Raw genomic sequence first — 26,935 nt, forward strand, 5'->3', positions numbered from 1 at the left:
CCACATTTCAGATAACATAGTGGCAGCAAACAAAAGCACTATCTGGGCCCATGTGAATTTCTGCTGCCACAGAAGATTGTTGAAGTATTTTATATGTATTACATGCATTTTAAGCCTTAGGGTTCTTTGAAAACTAAAAATTGTCCTCACATATTCAGGGTTTAAAAAAATTTGGAGAAAACAGAAGAAGAAATCAGGAAACTAACCTTAAAAAATTATGTCCCAGTATTTTAAAATTTGCCTTTTATTTTAAATTCCATGAAACATGGTCTTAGAAGGGTGAGGGACCCTCACAGATAGAACACAGTAGATAGCAGATAGTAGTAGAAGTCCATTAAAAGTAGAAATTCAATTCCACAATGTGTGTTTAGTGTCTCTCATGTGCAAGGACTAGTTGGAAATATGAAGAGTAATGAGAAACAGTCCTTCTCTCTAGCATTCATAGCAAAATAGGAGAGAGAACTTCACACACACACACTAATGGCACTAATACTAGGCAAACTGTGTTAAGTAGGGAAAGGAGAGATTAATTATGAGAGTAGTATGATTATGCCTCTTAGGCCTCTTAAGGACTTCTGCTAGGTTTTTAATAAAATATTACTACTACTACTACTGACTATAAATCAGGATGAAGTGGAATTTTTTTGTTAATTTTTTTTAAAGTTTATTTATTTATTTTGAGAGAAACAAAGAGACCATGAGCAGGGGAGGAGCAGAGAGACAGAGAGAGAATCCAAAGCAGGATCTGCTGGTCAGCGCAGAGCTCAACATGGGGCTCGAACTCATGAAACCGAGATCATGACCTGAGCTGAAATCAAGAGTCAGATACTCAACCCACTGAGCCACCCAGGTGCCCCTGGAGTGGAATTTCTATGCAGAGAGAACCTGAGCATATATCTTGAGGTAAGAATGAAAGACATGTAGGAGACAGTTAGGGTCCAGCGTTAGCACAGCATCAAAAAGGTAGGGGCTAAGTTAAATGTACGTATTCAAACATGTATAAATAATATAATGCAAGTGAAAACACCTACACCTAGTGCTCAGCAGAAAAGCTCAGTAAGTTCATTGAATGTTAGCTTGTAATTGAATATAATTCAGAAAGTGTGATAACTAAGAATGGGATAAAAATTATTTGGGAAAAGTAAAACTTAGTAATTATGGATGGACACGGCTAGTACAGACTTTTCAGGCTGAATCCAATTAGAGATATTTTTAGAGCTTTTGAAATAAGTCTCAAAAGTTTTACTGAGGCACACTTCATAAACAGTTGTGTACATATATAAAGTTTGGTAAGTTTTGACATATGAATACAATAATGAAACTAATTCCACAAGCAAGATAATGAATATATCTTTCATCCCCCCAAATCTCATGTCTCTTGGTTATCCCTTTCTCCTCTTTCTCCTCCTCCCAATTCCCAGGCAACCAATGATTTGCTCTGTCAACTGTAAATTATTTTGCATTTCCTAGAATTCTACCTAAATGGCATTCTAAAGATATTCTCTTTTTTGTCTACATCCTTTCACTCAACATAAATACTTAAGAGTCAACCACAGTATAGTCTGTATCAGTTCATTTCTTGTTATTAATGAGTACTATTTCATCATGTGAGTATAACACAATTTGTTTCCAGTCTTCTGGTGATGGACATTTGGGCTGTTTCCAGTTGGGGGCTGCTACAAATAAAGCTACTATGAACATTCATGGACAGTCTTTGTAAGAATATATGCTTTCACTTCTCTTGGGTAACTATCTAGGCAAGGAATAGCTGGATCACATGGTAGTATACATTTAACTTTTTAAGAAACTGCCAATTTTTTTTTTTTCCAAAGCATTTGTATCATTTTACATTCCCACCAGCAGTGTGTGAGAGCTCCAATTCCTTACAGCCTTTTAGAGGAACTAATGTTTGGTATAATCCGTCTTTTAAAAGTTTATTATCTCACCCAAACAACCACACACAAATGGCTCTTCTTCACAGATAAGCTAAGTTCCATAGACAGTGTTTTTGATAAATTTAGAAAATAGCACAATATCTACATTATTCAGAAAAATAGATTAATGCCATGGAAAAGAGCTAAAAGAATTAAGGGAGTGACTTCTAGAAAGTAGGATAAAAGGTGGGGAAAAAAGGGGAGAGGATACCACTGGTATTTATAACATTTTAAAGACTATTGACTTTTTGGGGCGCCTGGGTGGCGCAGTCGGTTAAGCGTCCGACTTCAGCCAGGTCACGATCTCGCGGTCCGTGAGTTCGAGCCCCGCGTCAGGCTCTGGGCTGATGGCTCAGAGCCTGGAGCCTGTTTCCGATTCTGTGTCTCCCTCTCTCTCTGCCCCTCCCCCGTTCATGCTCTGTCTCTCTCTGTCCCAAAAATAAATAAGTAAACGTTGAGAAAAATAAATAAATAAATAAATAAATAAAGACTATTGACTTTTTAAAACATACCATGGATTATTTTAACAGAATATTAAAAGATTGAAATAAATAAGTCAAAGTAGTCTTAGAGATCTTTTCACAAATGCATATAAGGACCCCGGTACCTATTTTTAATTAAAATTTACTATAACATAAAATTCTTATAGGTTACTTTGTATTTTCAATACACACTGTGTATTAATCATCACAACTAATATATTTTGTAGTGCTAAAATCAGAAGAAGCATCATTGCAGATAACCTGGAGATGATAAAGTGTTCAAGAATCTCTGTTTACCCTGAGCAGAGTTCACACTCAAACAATGTATAAACATTATGAAGACAGGTAGTTTTTATAGTTATTAGCCACACTTCATTAAATGTTTAGCTTTTGGGAAGTACTGGAATAGATAAAATTGAAATAACTGACAAAGGTTAGAATCACTTATAATTAAAGACACACAACTTTAATTCACGTGTATTAAGGTTGTGGAGTCTCATTTTTGCTACTGTGATTACTCGGGTTACAAAACAGATGAGGTCTGGAGAGATGCATGGTCTTTGGCATCAGAACCTGGGTTTAAATCCCGACATCATGATTTACCCGCTATGTGCCAATATATGTAAGTCAACATTACAAAGTCTCATTTACTTCCTTACTAAAAATAGTCTAAAACAACTACTTCTTAAGACTGCTTTGAGGAGTACCTGATGTAAATTCCAAGCATAGTGCCTGGCACATAAGTGATCAATAAAGTTCAACTACTATTATTACCTGGGATTCATTATTGTAAAATATCCCAAGAGCAATTCTACCCTTGCTTTCCAATGGTTTTTGGTTGCCCTAAAATCTGTCTTCTAAGCAACAGAACCACAAGTTTTCCATAACAGTTTTATTCACCTCATGTAGCAGTGACTGGAGTCTGCCCTCAATCTATATATATATAATTTAGGACACTCACCTCATATCATTCCCTTTGCCCAAATGCTAACTTCCCTCCGATATCTTCCTACTCTGTTTGCTCTCCAGTGCCTTCATGTGATTGATCTTTGAATTTTTCCCAGAGATTACAGTTATCAGTTGGAGGGTCAATCTCATAGAAGCTTACACAGCCATACCAGAAGCTCACACACCACTAATTTTACTTAAGTTCTACTTTTCAAAGGATTTGGGCAGGATTAGTGGTAAGTGGAGCAAAAATATCTGACCACTCCCACTTTTTCCCAAAGAATGGATCTCTTATCTGATGGGTTCAGATTCCAGAACACTGATCAGATGAGAGTTACTTGTGGGCAAGGTAGCTATTTGTTCAACAGTCATCCTAACTCTAAACTGAGTTGATGCTAAATTCCCCAAGTAGGAAAATGAAATCACTTTGCTTTCTTTCTCTTCTCTTTTTATCAGGGGTACTTAGACACTTTCATTGTTTCATCTTTAGGGACCTAACTGAAACTATGTTTAAGATCTGGGTTTAAGTAGAGGAAAGGACTTCAGATATAAGCCACATTCAGGAATCCTAAAGGTACCACGTTATAGTTGTGGAAATAAGAGTCCTTGATAATTGTTTTTAAGTATTAAGTTTCCTTTTAGAATTTTCACTTGAGAAATTCACAGAAAAAAAGGTATTTAGACAGCAGAATTTAGACATTCTTGGTTCCTACCTCAAAATCATTTACTAGGTCCCCCAAAACTTTCATTAAGTCCCTAAGTGGAGATAAAGGAAGATGGCAGCGTAGGAGGACGCTGGGCTCACCGCGCGCCCTGCTAATCACTTAGATTCCACCTACACCTGCCTAAATAACCCAGAAAACCACCAGAAGACTAGCAGAATGGAGTCTCTAGAGCCAAGCACAGACGAGAGGCCCATGGAAGAAGGTAGGAAGGGCGGAGAGGCAGTGCGCGCTGCATGGACTAGCAGGAGGGAGCTGGGGCGGAGGGGCGGCCCACGGCCAAGCAGAGCCCCGAGTCTGGCTTGCAAAAGCGGAGGGGCCCAACGGAGCGTGTTCCAACAGCAAGCACGACTTAGCGTCTGGGAGGTCATAAGTTAACAGCTCTGCGCAGAAAGCGGGAAGCCTGGAGGACAAAGGTAGGGAGAGTTGCTGAGCCCCCAGACGAAGAGCTCAGTTTGTTGGGGAACAAAGGCACTCACCAGCGCCATTTCCCTCGCCCATCCCCCAGCCAAAATCCCAAAGGGAACCAGTTTCTGCCAGGGAACTTGCTTGCTGTGCGCAAACACCCAATGCTGTGCTTCTGCAGAGCCAACCCTCCGGTAGCGGGTCTGACTCCCTCCCGCTGCCACAGGGCCCCGCCTGAAGTGGATCACCTAAGGAGAAGCAAGCTAAGTCTGCCCCTCCTGCCCCCGTGCACCTTGCCTACCCATCCCAGCTAATACGCCAGATCCCCAGCACCACAAGTCTGGCAGTGTGCAAGTAGCCCAGACAGGCCACGCCACCCCACAGTGAATCCCACCCCTAGGAGAGGGGAAGAGAAGGCACACACCAGTCTGACTGTGGCCCCAGCGGTGGGCTGGGGGCAGACAGCAGGTCTGACTGCAGCCCCGCCCACCGACTCCAGTTATACACCACAGCACAGGGGAAGTGCCCTGCAGGTCCTCACCACTCCAGGGACTATCCAAAATGACCAAATGGAAGAATTCCCCTCAAAAGAATCTCCAGGAAATAACAACAGCTAATGAACTGATCAAAAAGGATTTAAATAATATAACAGAAAGTGAATTTAGAATAATAGTCATAAAATTAACCGCTGGGCTTGAAAACAGTATACAGGACAGCAGAGAATCTCTTGCTACAGAGATCAAGGGACTAAGGAAAAGTCATGAGGAGCTGAAAAACACTTTCAACGAAATGCAAAACAAAATGGAAACGACGACAGCTCAGAATGAAGAGGCAGAGGAGAGAATAGGTGAACTAGAAGATAAAGTTATGGAAAAAGAGGAAGCTGAGAGAAAGAGAGATAAAAAAATCCAGGAGTATGAGGGGAAAATTAGAGAACTAAGTGATACACTAAAAAGAAATAATATACGCACAATTGGTATCCCAGAGGAGGAAGAGAGAGGGAAAGGTACTGAAGGTGTACTTGAACAATTCATAGCTGAGAACTTCCCTGAACTGGGGAAGGAAAAAGGCATTGAAATCCAAGACACACAGAGAACTCCCTTCAGACGTAACTTGAATCGATCTTCTGCACGACATATCATAGTGAAACTGGCAAAATACAAGGATAAAGAGAAAATTCTGAAAGCAGCAAGGGGTAAACGTGCCCTCACATATAAAGGGAGACCTATAAGACTTGTGACTGATCTCTCTTTTGAAACTTGGCAGGCCAGAAAGAATTGGCACGAGATTTTCAGGGTGCTAGACAGAAAAAATATGCAGCCAAGAATCCTTTATCCAACAAGTCTGTCATTTAGAAGAGAAGGAGAGATAAAGGTCTTCCCAAACAAACAAAAACTGAAGGAATTTGTCACCACTAAACCAGCCCTACAAGAGATCCTAAGGGGGATCCTGTGAGACAAAGTCCCAGAGACATCACTACAAGCATAAAACATACAGACATCACAATGACTCTAAACCCGTATCTTTCTATAATAACACTGAATGTAAATGGATTAAATGCGCCAACCAAAAGACATAGGGTATCAGAATAGATAAAAACACAAGACCCATCTATTTGCTGTCTACAAGAGACTCATTTTAGATCTGAGGACACCTTTAGATTGAGAGTGAGCAGATGGAGAACTATTTATCATGCGACTGGAAGCCAAAAGAAAGCTGGAGTAGCCATACTTATATCAGACAAACTAGACTTTAAATTAAAGGCTGTAACAAGAGATGAAGAAGGGCATTATATAATAATTACAGGGTCTATCCATCAGGAAGAGCTAACATTATAAGTGTCTATGCGCCGAATACCGGAGCCCCCAAATATATAAAACAATTACTCATAAACATAAGCAACCTTATTGATAAGAATGTGGTAATTGCAGGGGACTTTTAACACTCCACTTACAGAAATGGATAGATCATCTAGACACACGGTCAATAAAGAAACAAGGGCCCTGAATGAGACATTGGATCAGATGGACTTGACAGATATATTTAGAACTCTGCATCCCAAAGCAACAGAATATACTTTCTTCTCGAGTGCACACGGAACATTCTCCAAGATAGATCATATACTGGGTCACAAAACAGCCCTTCACAAGTATACAAGAATTGAAATTATACCATGCATACTTTCAGACCACAATGCTATGAAGCTTGAAATCAACCACAGGAAAAAGTCTGGAAAACCTCCAAAAGCATGGAGGTTAAAGAACACCCTACTAAAGAATGAGTGGGTCAACCAGGCAATTAGAGAAGAAATTTAAAAATATATGGAAACAAACAAAAATGAAAATACAACAATCCAAATGCTTTGGGACGCAGCGAAGGCAGTCCTGAGAGGAAAATACATTGCAATCCAGGCCTATCTCAAGAAACAAGAAAATTCCCAAATACAAAATCTAACAGCACACCTAAAGGAAATAGAAGCAGAATAGCAAACACAGCCTAAACCCAGCAGAAGAGGATAAATAATAAAGATCAGAGCAGGAATAAGCAACATAGAATCTAAAACAACTATAGAGCAGATCAATGAAACCAAGAGTTGGTTTTTTGAAAAAATAAACAAAATTGACAAACCTCTAGCCAGGCTTCTCAAAAAGAAAAGGGAGATGACCCAAATAGATAAAATCATGAATGAAAATGGAATGATTACAAACAATCCCTCAGAGATACAAACAATTATCAGGGAATACTATGAAAAATTATATGCCAACAAATTGGACAACCTGGAAGAAATGGACAAATTCCTGAACACCCACACTCTTCCAAAACTCAATCAGGAGGAAATAGAAAGCTTGAACAGACCCATAACCAGCAAAGAAATTGAATCGGTTATCAAAAATCACCTAAGAAATAAGAATCCAGGACCAGAAGGCTTCCCAGGGGAGTTCTACCAGACGTTTAAAGCAGAGATAATACCTATCCTTCTCAAGCTATTCCAAGAAATAGAAAGGGAAGGAAACCATATGATCCTGTCAATTGATGCAGAGAAGGCCTTTGACAAAATCCAACACCTTTCTTAATAAAAACCCTTGAGAAAGTCGGGATAGAAGGAACATACTTAAACATCATAAAAGCCATTTAGGAAAAGCCCACAGCTAACATCATCCTCAATGGGGAAAAACTGAGAGCTTTTTCCCTGAGATCAGGAACACGACAGGGATGTCCACTCTCACCGCTGTTGTTTAACACAGTGTTGGAAGTTCTAGCATCAGCAATCAGACAACAAAAGGAAATCAAAGGCATCCAAATTGGCAAAGATGAAGTTAAGCTTTCACTTTTTACAGATGACGTGATATTATACATAGAAAATCCGACAGACTCCACCAGAAGTCTGCTAGAATTGATATATGAATTTAGCAAAGTTGCAGGTTACAAAATCAATGTACAGAAATCAGTTGCATCTTATACACTAATAATGAAGCAACAGAAAGACAAATAAAGAAACTGATCCCATTCACAATTGCACCAAGAAGCATAAAATGCCTAGGATTAAATCTAGCCAAAGATGTAAAAGATCTGTATGCTGAAAACTATAGAAAGCTTATGAAGGAAATTGAAGAAGATATAAAGAAATGGAAAAACATTCCATGCTCATGGATTGGAAGAATAAATATTGTCAAAATGTCAACACTACCCAAAGCAATCTACACATTCAATGCAATCCCAATCAAAATTGGACCAGCATTCTTCTCGAAACTAGAACAAGCAATCCTAAAATTCATATGGAACCACAAAAGGCCCCGAATAGCCAAAGGAATTTTGAAGAAGAAGACCAAAGCAGGAGGCATCACAATCCCAGACTTTAGCCTCTACTACAAAGCTGTCATCATCAAGACAGCATGGTATTGGCACAAAAACAGACACATAGACCAATGGAATAGAATAGAAACCCTAGAACTAGACCCACAAACGTATGGCCAACTCATCTTTGACAAAGCAGGAGAGAACATCCAATGGAAAAAAGACTGTCTCTTTAACAAATGGTGCTGGGAGAACTGGACAGCAACATGCAGAAGGTTGAAACTAGACCACTTTCTCACACCATTCACAAAAATAAACTCAAAATGGATAAAGGACCTGAAGGTGAGACAGAAAACCATCAAAACCCTAGAGGAGAAAGCAGGAAAAGACCTTTCTGACCTCAGCCGTAGCAATCTCTTACTCGACACATCCCCAAAGGCAAGGGAATTAAAAGGAAAAATGAACTATTGGGACCTTATGAAGATAAAAAGCTTCTGCACAGCAAAGGAAACAACCAACAAAACTAAAAGGCAACCAACGGAATGGGAAAAGATATTTGCAAATGACATATCAACAAAGGGATAGTATCCAAAATCTATAAAGAGGTCACCAAACTCCACACCTGAAAAACAAATAACCCAGTGAAGAAATGGGCAGAAAACATGAATAGACACTTCTCTAAAGAAGACATCTGGATGGCCAACAGGCACATGAAAAGATGTTCAACGTCTCTCCTCATCAGGGAAATACAAATCAAAACCACACTCAGATATCACCTCACACCAGTCAGAGTGGCCAAAATGGACAAATCAGGAGACTATAGATGCTGGAGAGGATGTGGAGAAACGGGAACCCTCTTGCACTGTTGGTGGGAATGCAAACTGGTGCAGCCACTCTGGAAAACAGTGTGGAGGTTCCTCAGAAAATTAAAAATAGACCTACCCTATGACCCAGCAATAGCACTGCTAGGAATTTACCCAAGGGATACAGGAGTACTGATGCATAGGGGCACTTGTACCCCAATGTTTATAGCAGCATGTCAACAATAGCCAAATTATGGAAAGAGCCTAAATGTCCATCAACTGATGAATGGATAAAGAAATTGTGGTTTATATACACAATGGAGTACTACAGGGCAATGAGAAAGAACGAAATATGGCCCTTTGTAGCAACGTGGATGGAACTGGAGAGTGTGATGCTAATTGAAATAAGCCATACAGAGAAAGACAAATACCATATGTTTTCACTCTTATGTGGATCCTGAGAAACTTAACAGAAACCCATGGGGGAGGGGAAGGAAAAGAAAAAAAAAAAGAGGTTAGAGTAGGAGAGAGCCAAAGCATAAGAGACTCTTAAAAACTGAGAACAAACTGAGGGTTGATGCTGGGTGGGAGGGAGGGGAGCGTGGGTGATGGGTGTTGAGGAGGGCACCTTTTGGGATGAGCACTGGGTGTTGTATGGAAACCAATTTGACAATAAGTTTCATATTTGAAAAAAAAAGGGGGGGCGCCTGGGTGGCGCAGTCGGTTAAGCGTCTGACTTCAGCCAGGTCACGATCTCGCGGTTCGTGAGTTCAAGTCCCGCGTCAGGCTCTGGGCTGATGGCTCGGAGCCTGGAGCCTGTTTCTGATTCTGTCTCCCTCTCTCTCTGCCCCTCCCCCGTTCAAGCTCTGTCTCTCTCTGTCTCAAAAATAAATAAACATTGAAAAAAAAATTTAAAAAAAAAAAAAAAGAAAAAAAAAAAGGCCCTAAGTAATGACACCAAAGAGCAGGACAAAAAGTGAAGGTGGGGGAAGGAAAGCAAAGAGGAATGTAACAATGAAAATATTGTTGGAGGAGTTTGTAATTTCTTAGAAACCAACCAGAATGTTTAAAATCTTTAAATGTTATATAATCAAATCACAGCCAAGTTCCCACAATATTTGCAATATACCAGGGCTATAACCCAGAAATGCTCAGTCCAGCCCAGTAAGTTTTAACAATATCATATGTGGACAACCAATATATAAATCTAGACTCCCCTACATCAAAGAACTTTGTTGCTGTGAAAATATTATAAGCCACATCATTAAACTTCAAGTCCCCTGGAAAATCTTTGGATTTTTGTTCCAATAAAAGTTCTCCTAATTTAGGGGTGCCTGGGTGGCCCAGTTAGTTTAAGAGCCAACTCCTGATTTCAGCTCAGGTCATGATCTCACTGTTTGTGAGATCCAGCCCCCCCATCAGGCTCTGCACTGTTAATGCAGAGGCTGCTTGGGTTTCTCTCTCCCTCTCTTTCTGCCCCTCCCCCTCAAAATAAATAAATAAACTTTAAAAAATACTTCTACTATTTAAATTCTTAGAAATTTCTTGCAACAATAAAGTTCCTTATGCAGTTTGGTAGCATAAAATCCTACTGAGATATAATATCATTTATACTGTTCTATTGGCATTCCAGCACTGGTTGATCTATCTCCTATCTTCATCACAGCTTCCTATGCTCTCATTAATAGATGAATTGTGTCTTAGCGCATATTTTCTTTTATATTAGAAATCTTGCAGATAGTCAAATGTTGACATTTTATGATAAACATTTCCTCGAATATTTTGCAGTTTAAAAAAAAAACCCATACTTCATCATATAAGCAATATTTGTTAAATTATAACAAAGGATATTTTCTGTGCCAACTGTTAGGACTTACAATGAATATACCTCTGGTTATCTTAAAATAAGTCTGCTTTTATGTTAATTTATCATAACAAAAACCCTTTTATCTAAATAAAAATGGCTGATAGTTATAGAGTAATAACTTATTCTTTGACTAAGTCTGGAAATGTTGAAAAGCTATTCAACAACCTGGCTTTATTTAAGAATGAATCAGTTCTATAAATGCTTCACAAATTACTATATCACCAAAAGATGCCCCCCACTTTAAAAATGCTAAGTAGGGCAAACCAAATACAGACAAAAGCCAATTCCTGCAAAATCTGTTCATAAAAAGCACTTCTAGAGAAGTAACCTCAACACCTCTGACCTTTGACTTTCTGCTATTCTCTGTATCAGGCCCACACCTAGAAGAGCTGTGTGAGGGAGCATGCAGATGGTTTTATGAGCAGCCTAAACACCATAGCATCACACTGCTTAGCTCACAGCTATGAGTTACAGAAAGTATGTTCTGGCCCTTCCACAACTTCTTAAATCTTCTACATTCTCTATTCCTCACTTAAAAACCCACATTTGTTTTCCCACTGAAATACTCATACCTTACACAGTCAGCATCATAAATAATCATCTATATTAAACTATAATAATTTTTTCAGTTTTCTTTGTCTCTTTTTCTGCATCTAATTTATCTAAGAATTCTCTTTCCATACTCTCTTGTACTCAGCAAAACAAGCCAGCAAGCTGGAGTTCTTTGCATGTGAACCTATGCCTGATACATCATTTATAACTAGTAAAACTTTTTAAAGAAAGCAAATGTGTCACAATGAGTGAGGTAATTATTTTTTTATGCAGTTGACTTTTCAGTCAGCTGTGGTGTCTTTGTTTTGTCAGGATGTAATCATCTACTATTCACACAGAAATGCAAAGTCATATTAAGTGCAAAGTGTAGATGTCTTAAGTGGACTCTGAAAATGGCAGTGTGGGAATCACTGAAGCTGGGTGATGAGTTCATGGTGGCTCATTATCATATTCTCTCTAATTGTATGTTTAAAAGTTCCTACATTAAAAATTAAACATAAAAAATAGAGGAGCGCATGGGTGGCTCAGTCAGTTAAGTGCCTGAATTTGGCTCAGGTCATTATCTCATGGTCTGTAAATTGGAGCCCTGCATCAGGCTCTGTGCTGACAGCTCAGAGCCTGGAGCCTGCTTTGGATTCTGTGTCTTCCTCTCTCTCTGTTCCTCCCCCACTTTCACTCCGTCTCTCTCTCAAAAATAAACATTATTTTTTTTTTAAATAGAAGTTTCTGGAGTACAGCAAGTCACTCTGGACTCTACCATTTCAATGGGACCTGTGAACAAATGATTCCATAAAATGTACGTAGTTAGAATTGCTAAACTATTTGGATTAACTTCCTACTTCCAGATATCTATGGTCTGGAACTGTGGAAACTGGAAACTCAAGTAATTAGCAGAACCAGATTCCCTTTCCAACCATACTAATTGTTGAGAACAGAGCCCTCATCATCCTTCTGTCTGTGCCGCTTGCCCTTCATTGGACATTTAGCTACTACAGAGGTGATGTGCACATTGTCACTTCTAATTGTCTAATGCTAACTGTTGTGCCATCAACTTTGATCCTCCCAGACTCATGAAAAATGTTTAACTGCTACTTAAAGAAACTTGAATGACATTCTATTTAATTATGGAGGTTCTGAGCCTTAGTTCCCTGGTCTAGAATCCTCATCACCTAAGAATTCCAGATTTATGAAGAAAGCCTGCTAAAATTTCTAAAATTAAAATTTTATGATTACTAAATAGTAAATTGTGGAACTTTATTTATTTTTAATGTTTATTTATTTTTGAGAAAGAGACAGAGTGTTAGCAGGGGAGGGGCAGAGAGAGAGGGAGACACAATCTGGAGCAGGCTCCAGGCTCTGAGCTGTCAGCACAGAGTTCATTGCAGGGCTCGAACTCACAATTGGTGAGATCATGACCTGAGCTGAAGTGGGATGCTTAACCGACTGCACTACCCAGGCACCCCTTAAATTGTAGAACTTTAAAAACAACCATTTATCTGTTTAAAGACCTGAAGAGATTCCTTGGTATTTCTTAGCATGTTTCTATTTATTGGGCATATTGCATTAACAGGAAATTCTCTCCCTTATTCCTTAGCTACATACTACAATTTAGTTTTATAGGTCCCTAACTTGATCATTTCCATGGGGAATTATTTACTCCATTATTTAGTTCAGTACTGAAAAAATGTCAGGCATTCTTTTAAGTGGTGAAGGTGTAATATTAAACAAAATAAACAAGTAGTTCTAAGGGAGCTTATATTTAGTAGGGAAACAAACAATAAAAAGAAAATAAGTAGTATGCCAGATGCTGACAAGTGCTCTGGAAATAAATAAGGTTGTAAAAGAGCAATAGGAATTCTGGGAAGCAGAGCTGATGTTTTATAAAGGGTGGCCAAGAAATACTTCACTGGCAAGTTGATATTTGACTCCACAGAGCTTTGACATGAGAAATAAACAATAAAAATATTTGAAGGAGGAAAGTTACAGACAAAAGAAACAGCAAAGGCTTTAAAGCAACAGCATACTTGGTGAGTTCAAGGAACAACAGGAAGTAGGACTAGGTAACCTCCAGCTACTATTCTTTTGTTTTTGTTTTTTTTCTTCCAGCTACTGTTTTAAGAATGGACTACAAAGGGGCAAGGTTAGAAGCAGAGACCAGTAAGAAGACTAATGCACAATCCAGGCAAGAGAGCAAGACCAAATCCACCACAAGAGTAATAGTGGTAGAAACGAAGAGTTATGATTAAATTCCATATATATATATATTTATATTTAAATATATCCATATTTATATATATATCCATATATATATATATATATATAAATTTTTTAAATGTTTATTTATTTTTGAAGGAAAGAGAGACAGGGCGTGAGTGGGGGAGGGGCAGGGAGAGAGGGAGACACAGAATCTGAAGCAGGTTCCAGGTTCTGAGTTGTCAGCACAGAAACCAACACGGGGCTCGAATCTACAAGCTGTGAGATCATGACCTGAACTGAAGTCAAGATGCTCAACCAACTGAGTCACCTAGGCACCCCATAAACTCCAGATGTATTTTTAAGATAAGGTCAACAGAATTTATGAATATATCCTATATAAGGCATAAGAAATGTCAAGAATAACTCTAAAGTTTCTGACCTGGGCATCTAGAAGAAAATAATTGCCATTTGCTAAGAAAGGGAATACTGGAGTGGGCAAAGCAGTATGTAGGCCTCGGTTGGTTGTTCCTTACTCCATTTTTCCTCAGATTGCCTGAAGTTCACAAGCACAGTATAAGAGCCATGAGAGAGTAAGGTTTATCACTACCCATCAACAAACACAAGAATGGTTTTCCAAGAACACTACGTTTCTACTCTCTCTACTCTATATTTCTCTCCCAAAAAATAAAAATAAAAAACACGAGTTTGGAAATTCAGCATATCACTTCTGAAAAGCTGTAGACTTCAAATATTAAAAATATCCAGGGGCTCTTTTCTTCCCTATGTCAAGTAAATACAAATTCTGTCATCTCTCCTTTCCCTGTGCTGTTTGCCATTCTCATTGTTCTTTCAGAATTCCAAGTGTGCTCTTTAGAGAAACATTAAGGTCCAAGGATAGATGTGTCTCCTTCAAGGTACAGGTTTGTTCCAAGTGACCATGTGGGCTCTATCACCTTTCCTGAGCTTGTTTTGTAGGCAGGGATTCTCAAAGTAGTTGTCCATAACCAGAAATCAGAAATCAGAATTTCAGGCCCTATTATCAATGGATGACTCCCCCCATGACTGATGGCTAGAGAGGGAACTTATTTTTCCAACAGAAGTCATAAATACTAAGCCATTTTACCAATCAGTCATCACCACATTGCTATTTTTATTTGAAATAAACTCAGTGATTTGCCTCTAAGCTACTGTTTTTCAATCTTCAATCCCAATATGTGTTTATCTTATTTGTTCTCCTACATCTGTCTTGAAAGACCTTGAGTCATCCTGACTGGGCCTCTATGAGAGCCATGCCATTCCCTGTCCTATACAGTCAGGATGTGGGAGTGAGCCCACTGGGGCTATTGCGGTCAGTCCACTTGATTGTGAACTTTGACTCTACAGCAAAACAGTGAGTACAAAACAGTTTTCAAAGGGTTATAATGTACAACTCATCATGCCAGATAATACACAGGATAAAATGTAGAAAAAGGCTTACCCTCTTGAAGGCATGAAAACCTCACAATTTTTTCTGCAAGCATACTAATCATTTTAAGTCAGAAAATATTTAGTGTTTTAAGATAGAAGGTAAGATCTATGAGAGCTGAGAGGCTGCAAACTGCCTACAGCTGTCAGAGAAAAGAACGCCTCATGGAAGCCAAAGTCAAAGTCCCTTCTCAAGGTCCAGATGAACATATTGCAGGTACTACCTGAGTTCAGGGCAGAAGCTGGATGGAAAGGTTCAGAAGCCAGTCAAACAGAAGGAGAATTTCTCAGCAAGAATGAGGTTCCTGAGGAGCCAGGTTATGCATGGGTAGCCTAGGGAAAAAGTGTGTGTCAAATAATAGGTGTGGTGGTGGGAAGCCAAACAGGATGAGGCCATGGGTCAAGAAGACAAATCAAATCTGGGCTGACCCTGTCGATGGAAGGTAAGTATAGCAAGAAGGCAGAAATCTTGCCTGGCAGAATAACTACCTCTTCTGGAATTTCTCCCTAGACTCCCCCTCCCTCAGTTTCCTCACTCCCAAGCAGAATTGATGTCTACCTTGGCACCACCCCATACTTTGCACGCTTACTGCAAGTATCCAAGTTGTACATATGTTTATGTGCCCAACATCTGGGAAGTTTCTCACACACAGTGAAAGTTCAGACAATATTTGTGGAAGTGAGCTGAAGGGTGGGGCCAAGGAAGAAAAGAATGAAATCTTGCCATTTGCAACAACATGGATGGAACTAGAGTGCATTATGCTAAATGAAATAAGTCAGTCAGAGAAAGACAAATATATAATTTCATTCATACATGGAATTTAGGAAACAAAACAGATGAACATAGGAGAAGGGAAGCAAAATAAGATAAAAACAGAGAGTGAGACAAACCATAAGAGACCCTTAAATACATAAAACAAACTGAGGGTTGCTGGAGTAGTGTTGGGTGGGGAGATAGGCTATATGGGTGATGCGCATTAAGGGGGGCACTTGTTGGGATGAGCACTGGGTGTTATTTTCAAGTGATGAATTACTGGGTTCTACTCCTGAAATCAGTATTCACTATTTGCTAACTAACTTGGATTTAAATAAAAAAAGAAAGGTCTGGAATAGAGGCAGACCCTGAAAGAGCTGCCAGCCAGAGGCCATCAGCTAACCACACTCCCTAGAGCTGGGCAGCAAATCTTTCCTTGAAGGGTGAACTTGATGGCACATACCCATTTCTACCACAGTTAATTCTTTGTCCCATTTACATCCACTTCTCTCTATATATTCAGAAAGAAGCTTCTCCAGAATTTTGATGGACCTCTTTTCCTTGGAGAATCTTCAAAGAAGGATTAACCATAAGCCCCACTGTTGTAGCTGGTCTCAGGGCCACAATTCACACATTATCTCCCACCTTCATTATCCATTCTAGGTTCTTTTTACCCTCCAGAGCCACCCTTGCTGGCCTTGCTGGCTTACTAGGTGGTGTGACCCAGACCCTGAGAGGTCTCCATGATTACTTATTCTAGGTTTGCCAAAACTTATATTCACAGTTGGCAAAAGGAAGCCAAGAGGTACCCATGTGGATCACTCTGGATTCTTCCATGTTCTTCCATGTCCCTTATTTCCTTCTAATGATTGGTGTCAATTACCCCTGCCAAGACAGTGACTTTTCTTGCCTGCCAGTCTCTGGACACAAGGAACACAAAGTGCCCTAGAAGTATCTACAGATTAATCAATGAGCTGCTTCCTAGGATCCCTGACTAAAGTCCCACTGTTGGAAATCAGGCTTTTATTCCTGAACAGCCCAGAGATGTAGATTTGAATGGAAAGCATAAAGTCCTTCAATGAATCATGGGGAGTAACAATAAGTGCAGTCACTACTGCTTCTACTTCCTGATCATGGAATCCTGTGCAACACAAAGGAATGGTGCCAGGCAGGGGTCTCTGCTGGTCTCTGTTGCTTATTGGATATTTGGAGGCAACAGTACCTAAATCAGTAAGTTTGAGTCTAAACTATTGGGCCCAATGTAACCTCCCTCTCTGCTTCCATGGTCACTTTTTTCATTTGCCTATTGTGATAACACTGGGCAGGTCAATGATGGAGGTTGGCTGGTACCCACTGTCCAAATTGTTTGTATACTTTTCAGCCTAGTGACTCTTCAGTAGATGTTTTCTGGTCAGAACATGTGATACCAAAATATTTACACTTCATGTCCTCTCCCATATGTCCCTTCACATTTCTTTAATCCAGAATCCTTGTCACCAAACTTATCTTTTCATTCCAAGCCACACCATTTGCCATGTCCATGAGTCCATATACTTTCTAATTCAAGCTATTCCTCTTTCCACAAATAGTAGGTGACCAGGACCAGGTACACCATCTTGCCTGTTGGGAACAATTTCCTTTAACCCTGTCTTTCAAGCCTACTTCTGAGTGGACTTCAGTGTAGCTGCTTTCCATTTTTAGCTACAGCCCATATACCAAGCTGATTCATCCATAAACCAAGCTCAAACTTTTCCCTGCTCCTTCAGGTGTTTGATTGGAATTCCCAATACAATCATAGGTGTGATTTGGAAACAGGGTGATGATGCAATAGAGGTGGATGCTTGGGTGCCCAGGCAATCTGCTCCCACAGTTTGCTTATGCCTATTGATTCCAGTTGCACCACTTCCATCTTAAAAAGGATTGTTTTGGTACTCACATGGCCTTACAACTCATGTATCATCCCACAGCTCCTGGCTCTCCAGTTAGCAGATTCTAGATCTGAAAACTGGCTTGGGTCTGGAAACTAGAAATGAGATTGTGTCTTTTTATAATCAATTTAGGGCAATCATCCATGATTTTTTTCTCCTCATACAGACTGAGTGATAGTCTTACTGGCTGCCCATCTGGAAACACTGTGTGCTATTAATTATCTCCATACTTCTCTGCAGGTCAGGCCCCCTTGGCTGCCATTCCATTCTTGCCAACTGTGATGATAATGGAAACCCCCTGGTGTCTGGCAGTTAAGTGTCACAACCTGGGCTTTATTGTTGCAGGCTTCGGTCATCTCCACTTTTAGAAGTATGCCACATTCAGAAACAACCTCATCGACTGTCAGCCCTGGCCTATAAAGGATAACTACCATTGAGATTCTAAGTGATGCTGGTGCTACTCTCACTAGTGCACTTTTACGGCCTTGGTAAATGGTGTGTCCTCCAGGCTTTCTTGTGAAACCCACTCATCCATGCATATCCAAATCCTGAAGCCTTTAAGTCCCTTTCTCCACTATTTCTTATAGCAATTCTGCATTTCAACATTGTTTAGTTGTAACCTGTGACTTTTTTCCCATGCTTCTAGAACCCATCCTAATAATAAATTTGCAAAATGTCAAATTCTGTATCTTGGGAAAATGTTCACTTATCAGATCTTATCTTCTGGTCTTCTCGATCAAACACCCTCAGCATCCAAGCTCATACACATATACCTGGCTCCTGCAAGAACATACTGACTAGCTCTTGCAGCTCCTTTGGGGAATACTGTCTCTTCTCTGCTTCAGCCCAGCATAGCTCTTGCTGGATTGGGCTGAGAATCGGCTCTAGTTCTAGGGTAGTTGACCAAATGAGAGGAGGAGAAGATCCTGAGATGAGCACCTGTTGCCTTGTGAGGGGCAGGTCTCTTCATTGTCTTCTAGCATGGCATCATGTTGGTTTTTAATAGGGAGGTGTGGGTTCCCAGAAGTGACCCTCACCAGATGGTTCAAGGAGTCTGAGAAATCAAAATATTTGGGAGTATCCACTCATTGTCTTCACCCTCCATGTCAGGGTCTCTAGTTTTCCCAGTCAGGCTCTAACCTTGGCTTAATCTGCCTTGGTAGAAGGTTAAGAATTTTTTTTTTTTTTGATGCAGCCACTCTGACTATTAAGTTCTAGTGTTGGTCCTCAGCTTGCTTCACCCTCTCATTCAGTACATGCAAGCATCTTTTCATTCAATCAGAGTACCTCCAATTTCACATTTGGCTTATAGATGTATGCTGCTTACTCTCAATTATTCTTGTAGTAAAGATAATAATACCTACTGTGTTTTTATTCTATAGCTATCATTTTATTCCATATTTGTATTTATTTTATACTTATATATACTTATTCTAAGATAGCCAAAGTGAGGAAAATTAATTAGTAGACAACTTTAAGATCTTGAAGTAAGAAGGATGCCTGGGTGGCTAGTCAGTTGAGCATCAGACTCTTAATTTGGGGTCAGGTCATGATCTCTTGGTTCCTGAGTTCAAGCCCCACATTGGGCTGTGCGCTGACAGTGCAGAGCCTGCTTGGGATTCTCTCTCTCTCCCTCTCTCTCTGGCCCTCCCCTGCTTGTGTTCTCTCTCTTTCAAAATAAATAAATAAACTTAAAAAAATTTTTTTTAATATTTTTAAAAGATATTGAAAGAGGAATTTCTGTTTTTGTCTTGAATTACTTAAAAGTTTCTGAGAAGGAAAAATATAGAATAAAAGCAAAATGTGCAAAAGATGATTCCTGAATCTCTGTGTCTGTCAAGACTAAAGAAGATCTTGGAAATTGGGTAGGAAGACTTCATTGCAGTGGATTCATCACAAGATAATCAGAACCTGAACACAACACAGCTGACTACCTCCTTTCTTCCAAGCACTGTGCTCCCTTGGCGGCCACACTGCATGCTCTTGGTTTTGCTTCTCCTTTGCTGCTCTTGAATCTCCTAAAGTCACTCCTTCTTAAGTGAATCTTTAAAACTTCCCCACCTTAGGGCTCTATTCTTATGCCTTAAGTTGACATTCTGTTCCTGGATAGTCTTATTCATCCTCTTGACTGTGATCTTCATCTATGTGCTAGTGACTCCCAAATCAGTATCTCCAGCCCAGATGACACCCTCTGAGGTCCAGAGTCACATAACACAATTTCCTACTGAAGGTCTCCATCCATGAGTGACACAAATTCATGTCCAACTAGTAAAGCTGCTTTTTGGTGATTTCTACCTCAGTAAATGGGATTATCATGCAATCACCAGGGAGTTGTTTTTGACCACTCCCCACCATACTCTATTCATTACTAATTAATCCCCAAGTCCTGATGATCTTCCCACTATAATCTCTCAAATATGTCTACTTCTTTTTACTGCTTCATCACCTTTATTTCTCACAGTTTCCTACCTGATCTCCCTGCTTTCATTCTTGATCCCTCCAAACTATTAACCACATGGGAGCCAGAATAACCATTTAAAATATGAAATTGATTCAGGTCAGTTTCTACCCAAAGACTTCCATGATTTCCCATTACTCTTAAGATAAAATCCTGAACCATTGAGATATTTCATTTCATGCCACGCTTCTCTTGGCTCTTTTCATACCAGCCATATGCTGTGTTTTTTATTCCTTGAACATGCCCTGCTTGTTCATGTCAGGACATTCAAACATGCCATTACCAGTGTTTGAAACCTTCCTTTTCCCTATCCCTAGCCTAGCTAATTCCTATGTCCTTCATATTTCAACATAAACTATTTCATCCTTAAGGAGGCTCTCTGTAAGGGTGATTCTCCTTTCTTCTTCCTCCTCTCCAGTACTTTTTATGTTCTTTCCTACCCTGCTCTATGTGTCAGAAAGCTGAGACATACCAACTGCCTCTCTGGGGCTTCTTTGCCCTCTAGTTCTGGCTAGGATGGCCAGTGGAAGCACTTGTAGGAGAGCCAAAGGAAAGAAGAGAGAGTTCAGGGTATTTCTTCCCTTGTTCCTTTCCTGCTCTGGCCCTGGGGTTCTAGGATCAACTGTGTCCTATTCTCAATGGTGCTATTATCTCTATGGTACATACCTCACCAGATGAGGTATATAATGGCTTCCCCATGACTGCTAGTCCCTAAGTGACACGACCTCCACTGCTGGTTTGCACAAGTCTGTTGACACTTCTGTAAACTGTCTTATTCTTTGAGTAGAATTCTGCTCAGACCCTGACTGATACACTATTCCTGAGTCATTGTTTTATGCTCCCAAGCCCTCTTTATTCTGAGATAACATTCTCAAACCAGGTAGAAAATAATTTGTTAATAGCTTACTTTTTACACTTGATTATAAGTCCCAAGTAGACAGAGTCAGTATCTGTCTTTTCACTGTTGTATCCCAGCATCTAGTACACTGCCTAGCTGTATCATTAAATATCCATTTATTGAACAAAAGAATGACATGGCACAATGATTTTGGAAATGAAGGGGACATGTAGGACATGAAGTGGTAGATCAAAGAAAACTGGTAAGTTTTCAGCAAAACCTTTTCATCCATTATAGCACACATGAAGTACTCACCCGAAATACTGTGTGTGAACACACTATAAATGATAAAGTGCTATTTTATATTATTTGAATACTTTTTAATGTTGCAATTAACTCCTCAGATTCTTTATGTTCAGCTTCTTGCTTTTTGCTGTAAGTTGCCCCCTGGGTTGGAGACAGCTGAGTTGGATGGATGACAGTAGAGCACATGGAAAGGAGAACGTACCAGACACTTGTCCTCTCTACAGAGCTGCAAAATGTCCTCAAATTCCAGCAGTGTTAAGATTTTCTGGGGCCAAAAAGAAAAAAAGCCATACAAGATACATACTTCTTAAGGAAACTGAATTTTCAGAGGAGAGTGGGATAAGTTTTTTAAAAATTGGTGAATATTTCAAATGAAATATTTCCCTTAATTAAATTTTAAAAACCTCTAGTTTAAGTATTGTACATAATTACCTTCAAGGAAAAATACCAACCCACAACAAAAATAAAGTTCTGAGACTCATGAATGAAAAAATATTAAGCCATCAATATTTAAGGAACTGACTTCTTAGGTATGTTGGATCCCATGCCAGAAGAATCCTTCTATAGGTCACACTGGTACCTCCTGGTCTATAGAAAGTCAAGTTTAGAAAGGCAGTACTTAATACTGTGAGAGAATGGATGTCAAATTCTTTCATTTTTTTGGCAAGTTTTTGTCAGGTTTCTTAGAAAAATACAGAGAGACTATGGGGATCATTAGAATTAGGAAATGCTAATATACAATCAGTGTTCCTTCACAAGAACACCCTTGTGGGGATACCCTATCTGTTGCATTTTACCAGATCTTTCCTGAGCTGAGTAGGAAAAACAGGAAAGCATGCAGGCACTCCAGTCTCCCACAGCTCTAACCATCTGCTGGCCCACTTGTTTTTTAACATACCACTAAGCTTCACACTGTTATTGGTCCCACATATCTCCAGCCATCCTCCAGGAAACCCAAAGGACCCATCTCACATGCACTGTCACCTGTTTCCTCAAGCCAGAATCCCACTCTACCTAGAATAGGTAGGATTCTCGGGTACCCTCAATCTATACACCATCTCTATGTGACTTCAGTGAATATTGCTGCTACAAGAACTATGGTCTCACATGACTGAGCTGCAAGAAAGCTATCAGACCTAGCTCAAGCCTTCTGTTTTGCAGCTGGGAAAGTCAGACCCACAGGAGCAAAATGATTTGCTTGGCCCTCAGAGTGAGAGAATGATAGGCAAATAGTGTTAGTTCTCCAGCTTGCCAGCAAGTCACTGAGTTTCCAAGCAAGTCAGTATATGGTCTGCAACTGGTAGCCTCCAATGTGGAAAGGGCCTATAACTTTGCCACGTGTTCAGAATAATCCATAAAACACATTCCCTTGATCTAATAGATGAAGTTTACTTTCTGCCTTTTCTTCCTCAATCTCTCTTTCCTCTCTTTTTTTTCCTCTCTCTCTCTTCACACCACTTCCTTCCTCTTTCCTCCATTTCTCCTCTTACTTTATCCAGATGTGAAAAATCTATACACTGAAAACTATAGAAAGCTTATGAAAGAAATTGAAGAAGACACAAAAAAACGGAAAAAGATTCCATGCTGCTGGATAGGAAGAACAAACATTGTTAAAATGTCCATACTACCCAAAGCAATCTACATATTCAATGCAATCCCTATCAAAATAACACCAGAATTCTTCACAGAGCTAGAACAAATTATCCTAAAATTTGTATGGAACCAGAAAAGACCCCGAATAGCCAAAGCAATCTTGAAAAAGAAAACCAAAGCAGGAGGCATCACAATCCCAGACTTCAAGCTATACTACAAAGCTATAATCACCAAGACAGTATGGTACTGGCACAAGAAAAAGACACTCAAATCAGTGGAACCAAAGAGAGAACCCAGAAATGGACCCAAAAACGTATGGCCAACTCATCTTTGACAAAGCAGGAAAGACTATCTAATGGAATAAAGACAGTCTCTTCAGCAAGTGGTGCTGGGAAAACTGGACAGTGACATGCAGAAAAATGAACCTGGACCATTTTCTTACACCATACACAAAAATAAATTCAAAATGGATGAAAAACTTAAATGTAAGATAGGAAGCCATCAAAATCCTCGAGGAGAAAGCAGGCAAAAACCTCTTTGATCAAGCCCGTGGCAACTTCTTAATATGTTCCGGAGGCAAGGGAAACAAAAGCAAAAATGAACTATTGGGACTTCATCCTAATAAAACCTTCTGCACAGCAAAGGAAACAATCAGCAAAACTAAAAGGCAACTGACAGAATGGGAGAAGATATTTGCAAATGATGTATCAAAAAAAGGGTTAGTATCCAAAATCTATAAAGAACTTATCAAACTCAACACCCAAAAAACAAATAATCCAGTGAAGAAATGGGCAAAAGACATAAATAGACACTTCTCCAAGGAAGACATACAGATGGCCAATCAACACATGAAAAAATGCTCAACATCACTCATCATCAGGGAAATACAAATCAAAACCACAAGGAGATACCACCTCACACCTGTCAGAATGGCTAACATTAACAACTCAGGCAACAACAGGCATTGGTGAGGATGCGGAGAAAGAGGATCTCTTTTGCCCCGTTGGTGGCAATGCAAGTTGGTGCAGCCACTCTAGAAAAACAGTACGGAGGTTCCTCAAAAAACTAAAAATAGAACTACCTACTACCCAGCAATTGCATTACTAGGCATTTATCTACGGGATACAGGTGTGCTGTTTCGAAGGGACACATGCACCCCCATGTTTATAGCAGCACTATCAACAATAGCCAAAGTATGGAAAGATCCCAAATGTCCATCGATGGATGAATAGATAAAGAAGAAGTGGTATATAAATACAATGGAGTATTACTCGGCAATCAAAAAGAATGAAATCTTGCCATTTACAAGATGGATGGAACTGGAAGATATTATGCTAAGTGAAATTAGTCAGAGAAAGACACAAATCATATGACTTCACTCATATGAGGACTTCAAGAGACAAAACAGATGAACATAAGGGAAAGGAAACAAAAATAATATAAAAACAGGGAGGGGGACAAAACAGAAGAGACTCATAAATATGGAGAACAAACTGAGGGTTACTGGAGGGGTTGTGGGAGGGGGGATGGGCTAAATGGGTAAGGGGCATTAAGGAATCTACTCCTGAAATCATTGTTTCACTATATGCTAACTAATTTGGATGTAAATTTTAAAAAATAAAAAATAAAATTAGAAAAAAAGAAAGAAAGAAAGAAAGAAAGAAAGAAAGAAAGAAAGAAAGAAAGAAAGAAAGAAAGAAAGAAAGAAAGAAAGAAAGAAAAAAAAGACCAAAAAAAATCAGAATAGGTTCATTGAAGGGCACATTAGTTTAAGCATCCAACTCTTGATTTCAGCTCATGTCACGATCTCATGGTGGTGAGATCAAGCCCTATGTTAGACTCCACACTGAGCCTGGACCCTGCTTAAGATTCTCTCTCTCCCTCTGCTCCTCTTCCATTTGTCCATGCACATGCATGCACAATTTCTCCTCTCTCTCTCTCTCAGAAAAAAGATTGGTTCATTGAAAACAATTTGGAAAATGCAAAAAACCCACAAAATGTAATCTATAATCTCACCACATGGAGAGAAAACAGTTGGTATACTTTCTTCTAGACATTCTTCTATATGAATCTGGATTTATATGTGTGTTGTGTCAGCTTGAATCTCAACTGAGCACTTTGGAGTCAGTAGGCCCTGGATACCAACAAAGAGATGTGAAGTAAAGAAAACCAATAGAACTCTTTGTAAGTACATATAAGACAGTGCCAGGGCCTCCTGGGCACAGGAGGTGAGACTGAATTGTGCAAATACAGGCAATCACAACCACTCATAAGGCCTCATTTGCATTCATAGGCTACACTAGTGAAGCTTAGAGAAATTCAACCCACAAACACATTACAAAATCAACATCATACACTATATACAGTTTTGTATCCTGCACTTTTAATTTTTATCAAGTGGTATTTCACATCACAAAAATACTTTAAAAACATACAGTGGCTGTTCAACCATACCATTTGATATGAACAATTACACAAAGACCAGGATGACCACAGAAATGGGTTTCAGGCATTGACACTTTCACTTGAGCCTCTGAGTGAAGGCTCCAGAGTGACAGAGGAATACTTTTTCTCTTCTTAAACGAAGTTGGCCTATAAATATTAGATGGTATGTTTGCCTTTATAAGCAAAAATTGATTCATAAAGGAGCTTAGGAGCATCATACAATTATTTCTCTGTATTGTCCAACGCTTTCATGGGGCTTACATCAATATTCCCTGATGGTCTTTGATGATGCATTTTAGTATCTGCAATGTTGTTGGTCCAAATTTCTTTGCCCTTTATCCCTACAGAATATGCTGGTCTTGTTAAATAAATGTTATCTTAGCACTTGAAAAAAAATGAAATTTCTGATCTTTAAAAATGCTTATCTAAATTATTCTCATTGTTGGGGTGCCTGGGTAGCTCATTTTGGTTAAGCATCCGATTTCAGCTCAGGTCATCAACTCATTGTTAGTGAGTTTGAGCCTTGCATCAGGCTCTGTGCCACCAAAAGAGCCTGGAGCCTGCTTTGGATTCTGTGTCCCTCTCTCTCTGCCCCTCCCCCACTCGTACTCTGTCTCGTTCTCTGTCAAAAATAAACATCAAAATTTTCTTAAATAAATAAATTATTCTCATTGTTTCCTCACTCAAGTTTCTTATTACCAACTATTTGTATGATGTGTAGATAAATTGCTTTTATTTTAAACCCTATTCAAAAAGTAGAAAGAAGAGCCAACTAAAAAATATAAAATGAAAACAGGAAAGCTTGAATCTTAGGGTAGCATCTGTGCACATATGTGTTGCTCAGTGACCGTGCCATTGCTGAGCTCACAAATCACACACCTTGCAGCTTGCTCTTGCCACTCTGACTCCCCCAAAACTTCTCCTATTCTGTTTTGTTTTAATACTTTCTTTTTTAGAACAGTTTTAGGTTCACAGCAAAATTGGGCATAAAGTTCAGATTTTTCCCATATACCCCTTACCTCCACACATGCATAGCCTCCCTCATTATCAACATCCCCCACCAGAGAGGTAGGTGCATTTGTAGCAATCAATGAACCTACACTGACATATCATAATCACTAAATCCATAGTTTTAGGTTAGGGTTCACTTGGTGCTCTGAATTCTGTGGGTTTGCACAAATATACAATGACATTTATCCACCATTATGTATCATGCAGAATAGTTTTACTGCCCTAAAAATCCTCTATGCTCTGCCTATTCATCTCTCCCTTCATCCTAACCCCTGGAAAGCATTAATCTTTTTACTGTCTCCATAGTTTTGCCTTTTCCAGAAGGTCATATAGTTTAAATCATATAGCATGTAGCTTTTTCAGACTGGATTCTTTCACTTAGTAATATGCATTTAAGGTTTCTCCATGTCTTTTCATGGCTTGATACATCATTT

The sequence above is a fragment of the Felis catus genome, chromosome B2, assembly GCF_018350175.1.
Source record: "Felis catus isolate Fca126 chromosome B2, F.catus_Fca126_mat1.0, whole genome shotgun sequence".
Taxonomy (NCBI): domain Eukaryota; kingdom Metazoa; phylum Chordata; class Mammalia; order Carnivora; family Felidae; genus Felis; species Felis catus.